General features: G+C 47.8%; 1 protein-coding gene across 3 annotated transcripts in view; it reads right to left on the bottom strand.

Annotated features, from left to right (window-relative positions):
* Positions 1 to 13,398, bottom strand: part of SCAMP4 (secretory carrier membrane protein 4) — a 36,245-nt gene extending 22,847 nt beyond the window's left edge. The window contains exon 1 of one of the 3 annotated variants that reach the window (XM_077331768.1): positions 13,329 to 13,398. The gene's annotated coding sequence lies outside the window, so the exon portion shown is untranslated. Of the gene's footprint in view, positions 1 to 10,014; positions 10,375 to 10,500; positions 10,774 to 13,328 lie in introns of those variants that run through there. The other 2 variants (XM_077331767.1, XM_077331770.1) reach the window with 2 other exon arrangements.
* Between the last annotated feature and the right edge of the window lie 2,598 nt (positions 13,399 to 15,996).

Here is a 15,996-nt window from a genome sequence, read left to right as displayed (position 1 = left end):
GCAGCGGTAGTGCAGAGGCGAGGACGTGTGCCTCGGCAGAGCCGAAAATGGGCCAAGTAGCCAATGGGGATTGGCCACTTGGCCCCCGAGTGACACTCTGAGGGGCGAATCAGGAGCCGCTTCGCGGCTCCTGATTCGCCCCTCAGAGTTTTTATCCCAGACGGCTCCCGCCCTCTCTCCTCCCAACTTGCCCTCAGGCTTTTATTAATACTGCTCCGCAGGAGCGGTTAAAGATAATAAAATTCTATGATCAGGGCCTCAAGAGATCTTCTATCATCTATAACAGTGGTCCCCACCCCCGGTCCGGGTACCGGTCCGTGGATCAGTTGGTACCAGGCCACGGCTCCTGCTCGTCCTCTTCCCCGGCTGCTTCTTCAGGGGCTGCCCTGCCACTCTGCTGCTAGCTCATCTTTGGTGCTCTCCAGCAGCTGCCATGGCTGGGGCTCCCCCTCAACATGGCACTGTGCAACTGCTGCTGGCAGCGCTCCCAAGCAGGCAGTGGGAAGCCAGGGACACCAGCAGGAAAGCAAGTGGAGCAGGGGCTTAGGCGGCGACGGTGACATCCCTAGGCAAAAGACTGAGCCCCCAGACTTCAGTAAAATTGTCAAATGTTGACCAGTCCCCAGTTATAAAAAGGTTGGGGACCACTGATCTATAATATTCTAAAAGATCTCATTCACAAATAGCTTCTGATATTCATGTTTATTGTTGTTGTTGTTGTTGTTGTTAGGTGCGAAGTCGTGTCCGACCCATCGCGACCCCATGGACAATGATCCTCCAGGCCTTCCTGTCCTCTACCATTCCCCGGAGTCCATTTAAGTTTGCACCTACTGCTTCAGTGACTCCATCCAGCCACCTCATTCTCTGTCGTCCCCTTCTTCTTTTGCCCTCGATCGCTCCCAGCATTAGGCTCTTCTCCAGGGAGTCCTTCCTTCTCATGAGGTGGCCAAAGTATTTGAGTTTCATCTTCAGGATCTGGCCTTCTAAGGAGCAGTCAGGGCTGATCTCCTCTAGGACTGACCGGTTTGTTCGCCTTGCAGTCCAAGGGACTCGCAAGAGTCTTCTCCAGCACCAGAGTTCAAAAGCCTCAATTCTTTGACACTCGGCCTTCCTTATTCATGTTTATATCGCCAATCAAATTTATCTTTTTGTACAGCCTTAGTTGTATGAGAAACTATGGTTTGATTAATAATTCATAAAATCTAATAACATTCAAATTGTCAGCTATTACTGAATACCATTATTAATTTAAGGAGAAGGTTCAATGTTTTCACATTCCACTCAATTCAACTGTTCCCAGTAAAAGTACCTGTATCCCTCACAGTCTTCTAAAAGGGCTTCACCAAGGAATGCTGGGCAGTTAGTTTCAAATCCCAGCACCTGTATGAGGTTCTCAGCCTTAGCAGATCACTTTTCTGGACTCCAATGCCTCCTGCAGGGCTGTCAAAGTAGGTATGGGGAATTTTTGCGCGAATCCCCCTTTCCTGCCATGTGTTGTTATGAAATGGCGCACACACAGCCTCATTAGCTGTGAGGCATTTGCGAGTCACTTCACAGACAAAATCTCGACTCTCTGCCATGACCTTCCTCCAACTTTGGACACAGAAAGTGAACTAGAGGCCCCTTGGCCATCTTCAGGCGACTCTCACTAGCTGAAATAAACAGGATGCTAGCAGCAATGAGGCCAACCACTTGTCCACTAGACCAGGGGTCATCAACCCCCAGTCTGTGGCCCAGTGGCGGGCCGCAAAGGCCATGGTACTGGGCCACCAGCAGCCATGCCTGCCTCCCCCCGCCGGCAGGAAGAAGGAAGGGAAGAGGCAGGTGCAGCCGCCGGCATGGCGGTGACGCAAACGCGCATGCGCGCTGTTGCCGCGCATGCTCGTTAGCGCCTAGTGGCGAAAACGCGCACGCGCAGTTGTCGCACATGTGCGTTAGCGCCACCTGGTGACGAAAACACGCATGTGCGGCAACTGCGCGTGCGCGTTTTCGCAGCACCCGGGCCGTCGGCTCTTCCCTCACTCCGGAGGCAGTCCCTGACCTGAGAAAGATTGGGGACCGCTGCACTAGACCCATGCCTGACTTGGCTCCTAAAAACATCAGACATAACAGAAACCCCCCTCCAGGAAATAATCTCTCAACAGGAGAATTCCTGGAGGGATTCAAAAAGACAGTAGTATGCCCGTTACTAAAAAAAAAATCCATGGCTTCGCAGGAGCCTGACAACTTCCGCCCTGTCTCGCATCTAGCGTTTCTGGGTAAGTTAGTTAAAAGAGCTGCTGTGGACCATATATCTGCATTCCTGGAGGAAATTTTTGACCTTGATCCATTTCAGGTGGTTTCGGGCCTGGCCGTGGGGTAGAGACAGCGCTAGTCACCCTGACAGATGACCTATGCCAGCTAGACCGAGGCGGGTCAGCGCTTCTGATATTACTAGACCTCTCAGCAGCGTTCGACACAGTCGATCATGAACGTCTAGCTGGAATACAGGGAATTCCTTCCTCTAGGGTTGCAGACAGAGGGTAGCGATAGGAGAGAGAATGTCTAACTGTCATCACCTCGCATGTGGAATCCCACAAGGAACAGTCCTCTCTCCTCTCTTATCCTAACCCCGCCCGCGGCGCCGCGGACTAAATAAAGCCGTAAGGGCTTAGGGGGAGGAGTTAGAGCGGGCTCTGTCCGGGATGAGGAAGGGTGCCGATTGGCCCCTTCCTCCGGACAGACCATCTGCGGGGCCAATCGGCAGGCGCAAAGCGCCTGCCGATTGGCCTCGCCGATTCCTGCCCTGCCGACAAGGAAGCAACTGCGAGCTGCGGGGGCTCCCTGGCTAGCGGCCTGACATGGCGGAAGCGCGAAGCGCCTCTTGCCGCGTCAGCCCACTGGCCACAGAGGCTCCCTTGCCTAGCGCCCGCTGTATTGTTATTACAGCGGGCTTAATTACTAGTTTAACATATTTATGTCCCCTCTGGCTCACTTGGTAAGGAGATTTCGGATGGGTTGTCACCAATATGCAGATGAAACCCAGCTCTTCTTCCTGATGGATGACTGCCCAGACTCTCCCCCAGCAGCAATAGGAAACAGCAGCAATAGTACCATTGCATCAAAATGGAGATTACAAGGACCCACTCAACTAATTGACAGATTAGTCTTTTTAAGACTTCTGCTAGGCATCTGCTGGACAAGTTATCGTCCTGGTTAGAACAGGAAGAATTGATAGGGATAGAACAAACGGGTTTCAGGGAGGGTGCTTCTATGATCCATCATTGTATGATCATACACCTGGTGGAAAAATATGTTTCCACTAGACTGGCCACACTGTATGTAGCTTTTGTTGATTTTAAAGCTGCAATTGATTTGATATCTAGAGCCCTGGAACAAATTACAAAGAACACCCATTTATGGTAGGTTGCTGACCCTTATTAAATCACTTTACCAAGGAACAGCCTTAAGGGTGAGGTATAGTTCCCACGGCCATCTCACCAACCCCATTAGTACATTCAAGGAGGTGAAACAAAGATGTATACTAGCACCCATCCTATTCAATTTCTACATAAACGATATAAACCAAATCTTCCAGGATAGTGAGTTTCACCTGCCGACCTATTCTCCTCTATGCAGACAATGTTGTCCTATCATCTAGAACATCTATAGCAGGGGTAGTCAATCTGTAGTCCTCCAGATGTTCATGAACTACAATTCCCATGAGCCCCTGCCAGCAAATGCTCCCAAATGCTGGCAGCTCATGGGAATTGTAGTCCATAAACATCTGGAGGACCACAGGTTGACCACCCCTGATCTATAGGACTCAACAGAAAGAGGAGGAGGCTTATGAAATACTGTGCCAATGAACACCTGGAAGTGAACTACCATAAAATGAACAGTGTTTGGCAAACATCCTAAATTAAGACCTTGGAAATTGGACATATTCTTGAGCATGTAAAGAAGTTCAAATAATTATTCAATTATTATTCAAGCCTCAGGAGAGAGAAATGCCCATTATAAATATGTTGCTGAACTTGGTCAAAGATTGACTAACGACATAGTGACATTTTTTTACTAGAAGGGCAGGAAGTATGTTCTAGTAGCCCTGGAACCTTTCAAGGCAAGGTCCCTCTCCCAACTGTTACATGGCACTCCAATTGGCCCATCGACAAAAAGACTGACTCTGGTAGAAAGGGTTCAATCTAAATTTCTCCCAGCCATTTTGCAGCTTCCATGGGGTGTCCCAAATGCATTAGTACATTTGGAAGCAGAGGCATTAAGAGTTGAAGAAAAAATTGCTAAGTCCTCTATCACCTTAAAACTCAAACATCAGCCTATGAATATGACATCACTTATTTTTGAGGATAATTTCCAATCATCCTGTCTGAAATCAGTTAAGATACAAAACAGAAAGATTGGGATTATCAATGAATTTACTACTTGAGCAAGATCTACAGCAGGCTATTCGTATAATTAAGCAGAAGATACTGGTAGATGGTGGGATATGGCTAGCGATCCTGGATCCCAGGTGCCAGCTAAAATGTACATTCTTGTCCCAGCCTCTTAGCTACTCAGTCTGGAAGACAGCAAACAGAAAAAAGCTTTGGCTTAGCTTTTTGACTTTTTCTTTTTACCCGTCCTTCCTTCTTAGAGACTGTGTTTAGAAAAAGACACCCTGAACATGATGACTTTGGAAAACAGCACTAATGGTCAGCTGTAGATCAGAGAAAACCATTTCACTGGTCTGGGGGTGGTGAGCTAACCAAGGAGACACCAACCTATACAGTTCAAGACCCAGATGACTGGTCCTATGAGCAACAGCTGGCCTTGAGGACTGTCTTGCCCAGGGGTAGTCAAACTGCGGCCCTCCAGATGTCCATGGACTACAATTCCCAGGAGCTTCCTGCCAGCGAATGCTGGCAGGGGGCTCCTGGAAATTGTAGTCCATGGACATCTGGAGGGCCGCAGTTTGACTACCCCTGGTCTTGCCTATGGTAGAAAGCCGAAGATGTGGTGGAGATCTCATGTGGTGGAGATCCCGCCCCAAAAGGAAAGCAAGGAATCTGCTCCAGTATGCATAGCGAACTTGAAATTTTAAGTTCTCCTAATGGTTGCCTCATTAGCACTTGATCTAAATCCACCTGACCCATTCAGACTAAATTCAGGGAACAGGCCAGTCCCTTCTGCCCCTGTGCAAGTAGGCAGATAAGAGACAGTGGAGTATTTTTTCCCCTTTATTGCCCCATATATACCACGCTACAAGGCAAGTTTATACAACCAATGCTGGAAAGATTTTTAGGCCTGTCCTCAGCTGGTAAGATGAAAAAACTGCCAAGCGAGGAGAAATTTCAGATTACAGCATGTACTGCTACAGTCTGTGTGGCAGCTATTAAATTACATATTAACAGAATAATATTTGTACAAAGAGATATGTGATTTTATGGTCTTTGTTTTATTATGGTTCACATATTTTAGCAAGCTTTATATTATTTATGTATATTACAGTTTGCATTGGTCTAAATGACTACTACTACTACTACTACTACTACTACTACTACTACTAATAATAATAATAATAATAATAATAATAAAGATTCACACCCTTGGCATCAGGTGGCTTTTACAAAGGCCCTACCAAAAAGAAAGGGCAGCCTCTTGCAGCCTTTTGACTGTGTAGGCACACCTGATTGTTTTTTTCCTACAGTGCTGCCAGTTGGCCACGCCTCCCTGCCATGACCCCCGGAAGTGAAATGTCACCCGGAAGTGACATCACCCATTGCTTCATTAGCAAGTTATCTGCCACAGATGAGGGCCAGAGGATACCTGTAATAATCAGTCCATTGATTATTATTAATAATAAACCCCAAATGCCACAGCATACCTTGAGTGCACTAATAACACACCAGTATGCCCCGGCACACTGAAAATCCCTGGATCAACATTTCTTTGTTTTCCTTCCTGTCCATGGATATGCGAGGTCACTACTGGGGAGCAGAATACGATCCAAGGCTGCCACACCCCTGATTTGCCACAGAGTACACAGCATGTCCAACCCCTGACCTCTCGTGAAGCTGTTGAGCCACAGCTTTGGCTTCTTCCTGTTTTGCAAAAGAAAGTTGGCCTGTTTCTGGTGGGCAAACAGAACCAGGTTTGCAGGAGCAGCTTGGGAAGAGGTCTCAACTCCCACAAAAGATAGTTTGGAGCACCTTCGTGATGAAAAAAGGAACGTTAAGGCAGCTCAGGAAACCGACAACTGCACACAGTTGTGTTGCTGGGAAGTGCTAACTTGGGCACAGGCCTCTTGTTACCGTATTTGCCGGCGTATAAGACAACTGGGCGTATAAGACGACCCCCCAACATTTCCACTCAAAATACAGTACTATGGGCCGCTATGGGCAGCTATGTCTATCCCAACTGAAGTGCACCCGGTGTATAAGGCGACCCCCCCACTTGGAGGCATGTTTTTCAGGGGGGGAAAGCAGTCTTATATGCCAGCAAATAAGCCCATTTCACATCTTGCCATTTCTCTTCTGAAGTGGAAACCCCCTAATTTCTCTTTAACCCCCTAATTTCTCTTTATTTTTCTGTTCATTTCATTCTAGAAACCCAGCAAAACTGGATCTTCTCAGCTGCCACATCTAAAGCCTAAGTTTAGAGAACGGACCCCTCTCCCAAGGAATTCCTCCCCTGCAGTTCATGAATAATTAGAGAGGCAAATATTGTTTGAAACCCACCCACCCCACTCTCTGGGAAATGAGTCAGTTGACTGAACAAACCATTTTAACATGAGAACAACAAAACCACACAGTGATCACCAACTAACTGGACGCTTATTTAAAAAGAGCAGTAATCATTAATTTACAACAAAAGCAGTATTTGTTAACTCGGTCGAGGCATAACCCAGACATTTCTCTACGTTAGGAGAGTTTTCTAGAAACAGAAGCCATTCACAAAACTGCAGCTTTTGGTCTAGAATACTTTTAACCTTAAAGCAAAAGCAACACGAAAGTCAAAAGCAACTGTTCCCAAAGGTAGTTTTACTAAATTTACAAGGACCCTAATCCAGGCTTTCTCAAACTGAGTTTCGTGAAATCGTTATACCATATATATATATATGGTTATGTTGCTCTGGCCCCTCCTCCCAAAATGGACAGTGATGGGCCTGGGGAGGGGCCCCAGGTGGGCATGTATACAGTTATGCTCCCAAGCCATATTCTGCACGATTACAAGATTTCTCGGGTATCTCAAAGCCTGAAGTATGTTTCAAAGGTTTCTCAATGGTGAAAAAGTTGAGAAAGGCTGGCCCAGTCCTTCATGTTTGGAGAAGCCTCCAGTTTTGACAGGTCACAAGAGCCAACCATATAGTGCAATTCATGGCTTCTAAGATGATTTGAGAAGCAAAAAAGAGGCCTTTTCTGACTACTTTAAACAAATGATCACTATGAGAAACCTCATTTTAAATACCCTCTACTATTTAATAGGAGGCCAAATGGTAACCCTACTTCCAGAGATATATTTAATCACTGTCAAATAACTGTTAACCAACAATACCTGGACAATACGCCAGCACATCCAACCTGAGTTTTTAACTAAAGTGTTTTCACACAGAGAGAACATTGCACTTTCAGTCCCCTTCCAGTCAAGTCAGATTTTATTGCATGTAGCCATAGGCCATTACAATACAAAAGGAAAATATAAAAGGATTTAAAACATTTCAAATCAGTAATAAAAAGAATGTGCAATCTCAGACAACAATCACTTATCATAAAAACATTTCCAGACTACATATGTCCACCTATCCTAAAGCTCCTCTAAGTACTTGCTCTCTGCAGCACCACTCTGGCCCTTATTTTCTTTGCTGCAAGGACAAATAATGACATTTTGTTAGAAACAAATTAATTAGTACCTGCTAACAAAAACACAAGTTTTTCCTGGTCGGATTTATCATTTAGCCCATCTAGTAGGCCAGCTAGAAATTTGGCCCTAGGATCTGTATACAATGGGCAAGTGAGAATGTAATGTGGGAGATCCTCCAGGACTAAAGCTCCACAAATACAGAAGCATAGATCTTTTGGTGTTTTATGGTATCGCCCACTCAGTACAGCTGTTGGCATTGTTTGAAATCGCATGGAGGTAAAAGCTACTCTGAGACTATGAGTTGAAAGATAGACTAGATAGGAAGATCTCAAATGGTTTGTTTTGAATAATTTGTACCAGGGTGAACTTTTAGATTGCAGGATTAATGATCTATCAATCAAGGCATCTGAGATAAATACCCAGTCTCTGAGTTGCTTATTATCTCCTGAAGAGTTTAACAGATCATCTGGGATGGAATAACATGACAAAATATTATTTAAAAGTCTGGAGCGTGAAGGATCTTTGGCCAACAAAAGCTTAAAAGATTGTTCACTAAGTGAATTTGAGCTTGATGTTCCATGCTTCCATTTCTTCCATACTTTTACAATGGCCAAATGTATGCGAGCCCTAATTGAGGGCAGGCCAGTTTCTGCTCTGATAAGAGCTGCTGATGTCCCCTTTGGAAGGACTAAGATGCGCCTGAGAAAAAGATTTTGAATAGTTTCTAAGCTGGTAATAATATCTTCCTTCCAACCCCAGATTTCAGCAGCGTACAAGAGGTGAGGGACGGCCTTGCTAGTAGATAGTTTCAAGGCTTGGTCTATAAGATGTCCTCCCTTTGTGTAGTAGAATCTCAGAATAGACCCAACTAACCTCAGTGCAGAGGACTTGATGGTTTCTAGGTATGCATTCCAATTCAGGGTCTCTTTAAATGTGACTCCCAGATATTTGAAAGAGCTACATTGTACAATAGGGTGCCCGTGTATACTCCAGTGTGATTTTTTGGGTCTTTTTCTAAATACAATTACTTTTGTCTTCTCATAATTAATGTTGAGTGACTCCTCCTTGCAGTATGCACCTAGTTCTTGCAACAGCCTTCTTAGTCCTATTTTAGTAAAAGAAATTAGGGACACTATAGGACCACTGCAAGGACAAGAAAGTGAAATTATAACAGATGATGAAGAGAGGGCTGAACTGCTTGACTCCTATTTCTCCTCGGTCTTCTCTTGTGAGGGAAATAGTGCTCAATGTGGAAAAAAAGTAACACAACACGGGGGACGGGAATGGTCCCCTTCCAATGCATTTAATTATGCTGCGTGAAAGGGCAAAAGCAGTACTAATGCTACAGCTAAAATCAAAAGCAAAAGCAAAAGCATCCCACCCACCCCCCTGCTCTAATCACAGGACCATCTTCAAACCAGTTTTAAAAGTCCCCTCATGCCCCAGTTCCATCACCACCTCCTGAGGCGGGGCCATGGCTCAGTGGCAGAGCATCTGCTTGGCCTGCAGCAGGTCCCCAGCATCTCCAGTTAAAAGGGCCAGGTAGAGAGTGATGTAAAAGACCACTGTCTTGAGACCCTGGAGAGCAGCTACCGATGTGAGGAGACAACACTGGCCTTGGTGGACCCTGGGTTTGATTCAGTAGAAGGATCTTCAAGGTGTGTTCATATGGGTATACGTTCCCTACACTCACAAGATTCTGCATATACCAATTTGAACCTATTCATACCCCTGGTCTCCACTTTCTGAATCATCTCCCCTGTAAATCCCTATTTTGCTGCACACAAAAGCAGCGGAAGATGGGCATAAGTTGCAGGCACATGCACAGATGCCTACAGCTTTTCACCTGACTCCTTCATATCTCCAGGAGTCTACAGTCAGACAATCACACAGGGAAAGCCTTGCACATGGATATAAAATATGGGTGCTGATCTTCCTTTCCAAAGCCATTTTTGCATTTCTCTGCTTGCGGACAACCATCAGACCCCCACCCAAAATTAAACCGGCAACTGGAGGATGCTCTGGTCAGCTTAAAAACACATCAATCCCTCCCCCGCCCTCCCCAAAAAAGCGGTATTACATAAAAACGGCTTCCCTCTGGCAGGAAACATTTAAAGCCCCTGGGAGAAAAGGGAGTTAAAAGCAAAGGGGTGGGGGCACCCCGGAGCACTTCACCTCTTCTCTGGGGCTGGGGTGCAGAATTGGGTCTGGTCGGAGGCATGCACAGGCAGGAGGCGAAAGCAGGCGAGCAGACCTGCCGGGCAGTTGGCTTGGCGGCCAGACGGTCGAGGGAACCAGGAGGCAAGCGAGCAGTTCCAAGCGCCTCTCGACCCCGCCAGAGGTGATGGGACCGGCCTCCTCCACGGGGCTGTCGTAAGGATAGGGGCCGAGGGGGACACACACCGAGGAGCCCGACTATCCCAAGCCGGGCGACGCAAGGGCAAAGCAAATCAACGGACTGCGCAGCCCAAAACGGCCGGCGCCACTTAGAGAGAACATACAAGAGCTATATATGTTTTATGTATATATATATATATATATATATATAATATATGCAATAATACATCTAAGTGCAATATATGGAACGCGCTATTCGCCCACTCGCATTAAATGCAATGCAATCTATTCGTACACTCGCATTAAAACCAAGCTCACACTCACCACGCTTCCCTTTGCACTCGAGTAAGTCCCCCTGAGCGTGCAAAGCCTCGCCTTGTACTACGAGATGCTGGTGCAAACCCCGCCCCTCCCCTGCCAGCCAATCAGACGCCTCCCTGCCCTAACCGCCTAGAGGGGAGCCTGCCCCTCAATGCGGCTCGCCCTGCCCCGCGCCTCTTTTAATTTTTCCGCCGCCGCCGCCGCTCTCCGCAACCGCAGCCGCCGCCGCTGCCCTCCGCTGTCGCCGGACCGACGGCCGTCCTGCGCCTAGGAAGTTGTAGTTCATTGGAAGACGCCCTCCGTAGGCTAGAACGGGACCGAGGACTACAACTCCCGGCGTGCCCCGAGGCAGGACGCGTTCCGAGCCGACTGACAGTCACGTGACGGCGTGTCAATGGGGGCGTGGAAGGTCAGGGAGGCGAGAGTCCAAGCGGAGGCCACGGTGGCCCGCTTGGGTCAAAAGAAATAAAAGACAGTGTTTGCCCCAGTTATAGCGGGTCAATGCTGCCCTATCGCCCTGAAGAGGAGGATTACCGCGAGTTGCATTGATTCCAGTGGGCGGCCGAGTTGGTCTGAAGCGGCAGGACGACGTTTGAGCCCAGGAGCACCTTAAAGACAAAGTTTAATTTGGAGGAGAAGCTTTCCTGTGCGTGCACGCTTCTTCAGAGGCCATGCCCAGAATAAAATTTCGCTGATCTTTGCTGCCCCCGTACCCAAACTTAGAATAATAGAGTTGAAAGGGACCTCCAGGATCATCTAGTCCAGGGGTAGTCAACCTGTGGTCCTCCAGATGTCCATGAACTACAATTCCCATGAGTCCCTGCCAGCGTTTGCTGGCAGGGGCTCATGGGAATTGTAGTCCATGGACATCTGGAGGACCACAGGTTGACTACCCCTGATCTAGTCCAACCCCTGCAGAAGGCAGAAAATTCACAACTAAATCCATTGTAATAGCAGATATCCAGGTGCCACCTGGAGGTTGGCAGCCCTAAATCAATCCTGGCTCCCATGGCAGGAGAAAACTGGGTTACAAGTTGTTGAAATGAAGGAAACCACCACACCCTCCCCAAGCATGAAACTATAATCACATACGGGGCCTGAATGGCAAGGGTATCAAACTTCCCAAGGAATTCAAAATTCTGATTCCTGTTTTTATTTATTGTGAGATTCATATGCCGCCCTGACCACAACAACTCAGGGCTGAACTCTCTCTTTCATTGAAGCATCTAGCTGCAAGGGATCATGGGGGACCATAGAATCCTAGAATCATAGAGTTGGAAGGGACCTCCTGGGTCATCTAGTCCAACCCCCTGCGCTATGCAGGACATTCACAACCCTATTGCTCATCCACTGTCACCTGCCACCCCCTTTTCACAGAATCTGCCTCTCTGTCAGATGGCTCTCCAGCCCCTGTTTAAAAATCTCCAAAGATGGAGAACCCACCACCTCCCGAGGAAGCGTGCTCCACTGAGAAACCGCTCTAACTGTCAGGAACGTCTTCCGGATGTTTAGACGGAATTTCTTTTGCATTAATTTCATCCCATTGGATCTGGCCCATCCTCTGGGGCAAGAAAGACCAACTCTGCTCCATCCTCTATACTTTGTTCCGCTGCTTCAGACTGACACAGCTACACAGCTGAATCTGTCTGAAGGAATTGTGGATGCGCTGGTCTGGGGGTGGAGTTGGAATCTGGTGGCACCTTTAAGACTCTAACACTGCATCAGTAATAGTATTGTCACTTCAGTTCACTAAAGCAAAACCAATATTAGGCTTGTCAGTTCCCAAGCTGACACCAAGGGCACTCCCCGTAGAATGCAATAAAAAGGTAAAGGTATCCCCTGTGCAAGCACCGAGTCATGTCTGACCCTTGGGGTGATGCCCTCCAGCGTTTTCATGGCAGACTCAATACGGGGTGGTTTGCCAGTGCCTTCCCCAGTCATTACCGTTTACCCCCCAGCAAGCAAGCTGGGTACTCATTTTACCGACCTCTGAAGGATGGAAGGCTGAGTCAACCTTGAGCCGGCTGCTGGGATCGAACTCCCAGCCTCATGGGCAGAGCTTCAGACAGCATGTCTGCTGCCTTACCACTCTGCACCACAAGAGGCTCTGTAGAATGCAATACAGCAGGGGTAGTCAGCCTGTGGTCCTCCAGATGTCCGTGGACTACAATTCCCATGAGCCCCTACCAGCATCTGCTGGCAGGGGCTCATGGGAACTGTAGTCCATGAACATCTGGAGGACCACAGGTTGACTACCCCTGCAATACAGTAATCTAAACTGGAGGTCACTGTCAAATGGAATCAGGAGGCCACAACAAAGGACAGTTTCTTTGTCTGGCCAAGTGATGAAATGTTGACTTGTGAAGCTTACTTTTCTCAGCCCTAGAGACTCAAAGTGGCTTATGATGTCCTTTCCTGCCTCTCCCCACAGCACACACCTTGTGATGTAGGTGGGGCTGAGAGTTCTGAGAGAACTGGGAGTGGCCCAAGGTCACCCAGCATGCAGGCTGCACGCAGAGGAGTGGGGAATCAATCCCCGTGCCCCAAAATTAGAGTCTGCTGCTCTTAAACACAATACCAGAAGGAAGTAGTTTGGGCAGAAGTGTGGTTAACTTGCTTCTCCAGCAATAATGCCGAATCCAATTAAGGAAAGGTGGCGCAAGCCACACCAACAGAAGGCTCTCTAACAACCTGTGGCTGGTGGATCCTACCACCAACATGAGACCACCACGGAGTGTACCAAGTTCACCTTCCACCTCGTAGAAGCCTTCTAGTGGGAAGAGAAGGACTTGAAGCTTCACCTTGGTCTACCTCATTCTGTTCGGACTCACCTGCCTTCCTTCTGAGCTGGCTCTGAAGAGAGATCACCACCAACCACGCCGTCTTTAATACTGAGCCGGAGGAGCTTAAATAGTTCTTGTTGTTCATGGAAATCCCTCCCCCTACTTCTGGTTTGTGGGGAACCAGCCAATCCCAGGAAAAGCCCTGGGGACATTCTCTGCCCCCTTGTAGCCCGTTTTGCTCTTGCTCAGACTGAAGAAGAGTTGGTTTTATACCCTGCTTTTCAATGCCTAAATGAGTCTCAAAGCTCCCTTCCTCTTCCCACAATGAACACCCTGTGAGGTCGGTGAGACTGAGAGAGCTCCGAGAGAAATTGCTCTGTGAGAACGGCCCTAAAAGGACTGTGAGTAGCCCAAGGTCACCCAGCTGGCTGCATGTGGAGGATGAATGGGGAACTAAACCGAGCTCGCCAGATTAGTCAGCCCCCGCTCTCAACTCTGCACCAAGTGTCTGGTAAACAAGCAGCCCAGGTTAGCCGAATCATGTCAGATCTTGGAGGCTAAGCAAGGTTGCTATTTGGATGGGAGAAGGCCAGAGTCACTATGCAGGGGGAGGCCATGGCAAACCACGTTTGGACATCTCTTGCCTTGGAAACTCTGTGAAGTTGGCATTTTTCACCACCAAACAAGCAGAATGTCTGAAATTTCCTTGGATCCTAAATCAAAGAATGTGACAAGCAATACCAGTGATAGTTTTCACCAGCAGTTTTCAAAAGGGGAAAGAGTCACAGGGGTTGGGTTGTCAACCTCCAGGTGGCACCTGGACACCTCCCACCGTTACAACTGATCTCCAGGTGAAAGAGATCAGCCCACCTGGAGAAAAGGGCTGCTCTGGAAAGGGGACTTTATGGCCTTCTACCCCTCTGAAGGCTCTCCCCTGCTCAAACCCTGCCCTCCTCCCACTCCAGCCCCGCAAAATCTTCAGGTATTTCCCATTCTGGAGCTGGCAACCCTACAGAGAGAGTGGGAGCTGCCTTTCATGCCCAGTATCCGTTGCAGCCTGGTCCACATAACTTGACCAAGTTAACTTGAACAGACAAACACCAGGTTTTCTTACAGCCACATCTCCAAGCAAATTGGATCAATTTTCTCCTCTCCCAAGAGGACAGCAAGAGGACAGCGGTTTTCCGCAACCATCTAAGATTGCACTTTAAAGAGAAAGTAGAGGGAACACAGGCCTCGGCTTCAGCATTGCTTGGGATGGGACGGAGGTAAGGTTTGAATTTTCAAATTTCTCGAGATTTGTGGGGGGGTATAGCTGGGGGGGGCGGGGTTAGAAGCAGAGGAGCTCGGTGTGGTCTAAAGCCTTATTATCATTATTATCATTATTATTATCATTATTATTATTTAGATTTATTTCCCGCCACTCCCCATAGGCTCGTGGCGGGTCACAATAGTCTTATCCCCATTAAAATACCCATTAAAAGACTTTAAAACAATCCCAACATGGCGGAAGCTCTCATTATTCCCACCCCTGCTATCAGAGCGGCAGGGAGGGTGGGGAATGTAGTCTGGAGATCAGTTATGCTGTGGGCGATGGCCAGGTCCCACCTGGAGGCTGGCAACGCTGGCACCAAAGTTAGTTCCGAAGAGAGCTCTCTTGCCCAGAGCCAGCTACAAGTTTGCTCCTCTGACCAGGTCTTTGGTGGACAAGGTCAATGACTGCCTGGACACACACATTATGGGACTTGTAGTCCATGGACATCTGGAGAGCCACCGTTTGACCTATATACCCTGCCCCTCAGCAGCCCCCACCAAGGAAGTGTTGGGATATTTCGTTACTATAGCAGGGTATTGCCCAGTCATATAACCGCCACTATAAAAATATGCAGCTCCATTAAAGGTTAAACAAGCTTTCTTTTCATTTTCATATCGATTTTAGACTGTCCAGTGGTATTTTGAAACCGATGGAATTTTGATTCCTTTTAGTAACCATGAAAAATGTTATTTGATAGTTTCCAAACTCCGTGTTATGTATTTTACATTGTCAAATTGAACTGTTTTACATTTTTGAACGGTGAGAGTGATTATTATACTGGTGTAAAGGGCTGTAAATGAACATCTTGGTCTCGGGGAAGTAAATAAATCTAAGAAGTCTCCTGCGAAAAAGGCAAACTTACCTTTATTCATGTTCAGTTTGCAATCGAAAGGAGAGAGAGAGACGCCTCATCTAATCCTATCAGAAATGGCATCATATGTGTGGGAGTATGAGGGCACGGAGAGAGCTACAGAGCTACAGGAGAGAGCTACAGAGACATGGGTCTCCATGGAAGGCTATGTGAAGAGAGGGAAGGGACAACGAGGAAAAGGACAAAGGGGAAGACAGAGAGAGGAGGGGTTAAGACAGGTTAAGACAAAGTGAGGGGAGAGAACACCCATACACCCTTAGAATGATGTAGTGGCCCCAATTTCCAGGCGTGCCGAGTTGCTCACTCCAGCATCAAGATCGTGCCTCCCCCCCCAACAGCTTTATCCACCCATCGCTTGGAGAAGAATGAAAGGATCGTGGCAGAAGAGGTTTTACTGGCAGAGCTGGTGGTAGTTGCCACTCTGGACCTGGCTTCTGCAGTGGAGGAGCTACACCAGGCCTGTCCGCCATGGTGGAGGACGCTGCGGGAAGCTCCAGGGCTGGCTTCCACAGCACAAGATGCTGGGAGCC

The sequence above is a fragment of the Paroedura picta genome, chromosome 4 (assembly GCF_049243985.1).
Source record: "Paroedura picta isolate Pp20150507F chromosome 4, Ppicta_v3.0, whole genome shotgun sequence".
Lineage (NCBI taxonomy): Eukaryota > Metazoa > Chordata > Lepidosauria > Squamata > Gekkonidae > Paroedura > Paroedura picta.
This window is presented reverse-complemented; position numbering and strand designations above follow the sequence as displayed.